The 5,295-nt window shown below is 41.4% G+C and overlaps 1 long non-coding RNA gene across 1 annotated transcript; it reads left to right on the top strand.

The window, feature by feature from the left end:
- The first annotated feature begins 1,022 nt into the window (after positions 1–1,022).
- On the top strand, positions 1,023–2,213 carry LOC127292100 (uncharacterized). Its single transcript, XR_011742428.1, has 3 exons — positions 1,023–1,178; positions 1,280–1,345; positions 2,063–2,213. It is a non-coding gene; the product is annotated as an uncharacterized lncRNA (long non-coding RNA).
- Positions 2,214–5,295: the final 3,082 nt, after the last annotated feature.

The following is a 5,295-nucleotide window of genomic DNA, read 5'->3' as shown; positions in this document are numbered from 1 at the left end:
AACACACATAGTGCATGGTCTAAGATACTTAAAAGGAACTCCAGGAAAAGGGTTATGGTTTAAAGCAAATGGACATCTAACAGTTGATGGTTACAGTGATGCTGACTGGGCAAGTTGTTTAGACGATAGAATGTCAACTTCTGGTTATTGTGTATTTGTTGGGGGGAACTTGGTAGCACGGAGAAGCAAAAAACAACCAGTAGTATCAAGATCAACTGCAGAAGCAGAGTACAGAGCCATGTCTCTAGGACTAAGCGAGATGCTATGGGTAAAAAATCTTTGACTGAGTTGAAGATCTTAAAGGCTGGACACTTAAACGTGTGGTGTGATAACAAGTCAGCAATATGCATAGCAAACAATCCAGTCCAGCATGATAGGACAAAGCACATTGAGATTGACAAATTCTTCATTAAAGAGAAACTAGATGCTGGAATTATCAAGATCAACTATGTAAGCACAGGGGAGCAGATTGCTAATTGTCTGACAAAAGGTTTGGCTGTCAAGGAGTGTGATCGAGCTTGTGACAAGATGGGGATGATAGATATCTATCACCCATCTTGAGGGGGAGTGTTGGACAGTATATAGGCTGCATTCTATCTAGCAGTTTGTCTTCCTATTCTGGCCCATGTGGCCCATTAGCCCAAGTGATCTGAGATGGTATATAAGTGAGGCTGATCTGTTAGAAATTCTAGACATAACATAACAGCTGCTGGCTGCTGCCTCTAGGTTAGCCACTCTTCCTCCTCTACAGAGACTAACTTTAATTTGTTTTGTTCATTGAATTAATAGATCTGGAGCGTTCAGTCTGATGGCGGTTGCATCATCACAATGGGCGGGTGCGTGGATGGCCTGCTCTGTGTTGATTACTTCAAACGCCGTGACCGATGGCATCTGATCACCGGAAGAAAGTACAGGACTGCACAGGTGTCACACTGACCACTGATTAAGACACTTGTGTGAAGTTGCGGTGCATACATGACATGTACTATTTTGTTGAATCAGATTTGGGACCTGGAGATGGAACTCGCGGAAGGATCTGATAAAAAAAAGGGGTGTGTTGAAACGCTAGAAGGTCATGCAGGAAATATCACCGCCGTCAATTGGCACCCAGAGCTTTCATTGCTGGTTACAGGTTCACTTGATGGAACTATTCGGCTATGGGACTCCCAAACCTACAAGTATATTGCTCTTGCTTCGAGGAAGAAGACATATAATACTTTAAGTACATATTAACATATAAATTGCCACGAGGAGTAACCATACCTCTCTATGCTTGCAGGCTTGAGAACATAACTAGTTTTAACCTCGGTGCAGTTCATGCTTTTGGATTTTTAACTGGCACAAGGTATTGAGCAATTTCACATCCTCTTTCTAGTTAAACTGCTAGTTTGATACTTATGTAACTGCACCATGAAAGTGGAAATCAAGCAAAAGTTGAACTGTGCGTGCGTGCTATTATAAATAAGAAAACCCGTTTGAAACAGGATTATCATAGTCCATAGCAATACCAAACGCAACCTATTTCCTGAGTAAGGACCACACTGCATGAAGTACCGCAAATAAGTCAGAAAACCAAAACTGATCCCGGGTGCATATGCACCCGGTATGTATAAAACATTTTCAGAAAGTTAAAAAAATTAGAAAAAATATGTATAAAACCAAATAAGTTGGCTATTGTTGCTTCGGATTTTGTCTTATACTACCTCCATCCCAAGGCTTAAGACCTATATTTTTTTCAAAAAGTCAAACGAAGTAAAGTTTGACCAAACTTTTAGAAGAATTTATGAACAAATATGATATTTTGTAGGTACCATATAAAAATATATTTCATTATTTATCTAATGATATTGATTTTGTACTTTTCATGTTAATGATTTTTGATAAAAACTTGGTCAAACTTAACATAGTTTGACTTTCTGAAGAAAAAAAATAGGCCTTAAGCCTTGGGATGGAGGTAGTAGCACAGAACGTGTGCTTAAACACCTAATTTGTATGTTTCATGTTCCATTATATATTTTTATTATTTTTTACATTGTAATGAAGGACACGTTACTTTGTGTAGGATGGTGGTAGGGTGCGACCAAGGAATAGCCTTCTTGGAAATTTCGTTGCCTTCAAGATCATGTACAGAAGAGGAAACTAAGAGAAATATATCTTGAGCACAAAAGAAGTTCGCGGACAAACTTTCAGGGGCACTTTCTTTTTTATTAAAAATAGGCACTAGTACTTGTTCTTACACAGTACATTGCTATGATAATTTTTCATATCATTTGTTTCATTTTTTTCATACTTGAGTTGCTCCGGCTGTTTGGTGTTGCCACTGGCCTACACATATATCCTCAAGAGTACTGCCACTCTTATTCGTTGTAGTGATGATCAGAGACAGCTCATTGCGCAATATCTGCATTGTGCGGTTAAAGACTTCCCTATTGTTTATTTGGGAGTTCCCCTATCCATTTGGAAGCTGAGAGCCGAGGATCTGCAACCTCTTCTTGACAAGTTGCAAGATAAGCTTTCTGGTTGGTGTGCTGGGTTATTGTCCAAAGGTGACAGACTGGTATTAGTCAAATCTGTACTTTCAGCTGCCCCTATGCATACCATGCTCGCAACCGATATGCCTAAACCAATCAAGGAAGCAATTATCAAAGGCCAGCGCTCATTCTTTTGATTGTCCGATCACAATGACGGTGGTGGTAGCTGTGCCGTGGCCTGGAAAGATGTTTGCCGCCCTGTTGAGTATGGTGGATTGAGCATCCTTGACCTGAAACGCACGGGTTGGGCCCTTTGTGCTCGCTGGGCCTGGTTACGACGCATCTCGGCCGTGGGCAAGCTTCCCAATCAACCTTGGTCGCCATGTTGAAGCCCTAGTACACGCTGCCACCATTGCCACTCTTGGTGACTGTAGGAAACTTTTGTTCTGGACAGACAGATGGCTTGCCGGGCAGAGCATTGCTAACCTAGCCCCCTCTGTGCTCGCTGCTGCCAACCCTCGCACCATTAAAAGATTGACGGTTGCCGCTGCCTTGCCTGATAGTGCTTGGATCAGAGGCATAACTGGCACTCTCTCCACCAAGGCAATCATCCAATTCCTCCACCTGGTCGATATTGTTGCTGAGCAAGAACTCCAACCTGACACTCAAGACACCATCACCTGGAATCTTTCTGAATCTGGCAATTACACTGCTAAATCAGCCTATGAGGAGGTCCTGGAACTGACTACGCTTGCACAAAGGCTAAGCCTTGGCTAAGATCAGCATGGCCATTGATATCATGGAACTACGAAACATTAAAGCAAGCCATGCTAACGCAGTGAGCTGACATCATCTGGAAAGCTAGGAATACGGTTGTGTCACCCTCGCCGCCATCAAAACCAAAGCCAGCAAGTAGACTGCAGTGTGCACTATGACTTTGAAGATAACAAACTTTTCAGCTTTGTGCGCATATCATGCATAGCCTAGCTGGAGACATGGAGTACTTCAACCCACAGCTGGTTGTTACTTGTTATCCTTACTAATTTAAGCCAAACATGTAGAGCACGAGACATGGAGTACTTCAACCCATCAGCTGGTTGTTACTTGTTAGCCTTACTAATTTAAGCCAAATATGAGTGTTCCATGCTAGCATGTTCCCAAAGAGAGAAAGAAAGAAAGCAATTAGTCAGTTTTTTAAATGTATATTTTTTTGGAAGAGAGTTCTCTAAATAACTCTCAAATAAATGCAGAGAAATAAGATTAATTGAATTCTTACTTCTTGAAGCTCATGTTTCCCAACATAGCATTTTGCACACTGAAGCATGGCAGCGCGCTTCTTGGTTGGCAGCAACTATGTGAATCGTAATTCCATGACCAGGATCTGTCCTTAAAGCAACCCAGCCACACCGATCAAGTGCGCTCAAGATACTTCCCGAATCCCGCTTCATACTGCATATGCATGGAAAGTGAGCATGAGGAACTGAATTCTGGCACTTGCCAGTTTCCATCGCTGCCAAATGTAATACTGGACTTGTAATACTGCTTTCAGGAATATCTGACCTGACAGTTTGTAGAGAAAACAAGAGAAGATATTGAATGGTTTTTGACATTTCCTGCAGAATCATTAAGTGTGAATATGCATAAGATTCTATAATCCCATGAATATCTGAGTCAAATTTCTCTATAAGGAAACTCAAGTATAAAAATACAAACACTATGCTCAGGGAAAACTATAAGATCAAAAGCCTTTCACAATTGTAAAGCAAGGTACAGATGTTTCGAGTAACTACTGAAGCGGGTCCACCTAGGAAGAATGTAGCATCAACTGACTGCCAGTATATTTTCAATAAAGAATGGTGAAATCTCAGTTTCATCAAAAGAGTGCACTCTAGCAGCATGTCAGTCATCAACATCTACTATCTTCATATTGCCAACTGGCCCTGTGGCCCTACTGACACAACTTGTGATTGTGGTACATGTAGAGCACGAGACCAACAGATAACGTATGTTTACTACTGATTTCCACTCATGCAGGCCAATTATATACACATCACGCAATATCGAAAGAGTTAGAGGCTTTAACAGCAGATACAGAGAGGTTCATAAGATTGGCTGGGTGGGAGGTTTTAGAAGAGCTAGACACTAGAGAAGAGACAAACAAGAAAAGAGAGTTTTGAATGTGCTCGATCCATGCAGTGCAAACAAATTTCATGGCTATTAATTGAAAAGCGCAATCCTACACAATGGGAGAGTCTACAAAGGGGGAAGTGCAGAGAAATACTACCCATGTAGCCCCTGTAGCGAACGATGATGCGATCACCTGTGCAAGGAGGCTGAGATTTACTTGCCAGCTCCCTGCAACAACGAGGGGGAAATGGCATACCAGAACCGGGAAGTTCAAAGAATGGCCGAGGTCAACAACAACATCGAAAGGGCCGGCAGTTCCTAGATAAGCAGTAAGTTACAAAGTTACTGCATGAACTAAGAAGCAACAGAGAATTAGATGGTTGACGACAGGCTTAGAGCAGTGCCAGAGAAACTCAGAGAGGTTCCTGAGAGAGCACAAGATTCAAAGTTGCACTTTACCTGCCACTTCAAGGACAAAAGGTGATCATACTATTATCATATATATAAGTCATGGATTTTGTCTATGCATAGAACATTATCTTCAAAATTACAGATTAATTTGATGATTCGAACTGACGGGATGCGAACATAAGATGTGTTCTCAGGATGGTCTAGATTTTTTAAGAAATCTTTGTCTTTGAATGTGTACTGATAGGACATTTAGTACACAAGGTGAAGTATCTGAATGTTATATGTT

Source organism: Lolium perenne, chromosome 4, assembly GCF_019359855.2.
Source record: "Lolium perenne isolate Kyuss_39 chromosome 4, Kyuss_2.0, whole genome shotgun sequence".
NCBI classification, from domain to species: Eukaryota; Viridiplantae; Streptophyta; class Magnoliopsida; order Poales; family Poaceae; genus Lolium; species Lolium perenne.
This window is presented reverse-complemented; position numbering and strand designations above follow the sequence as displayed.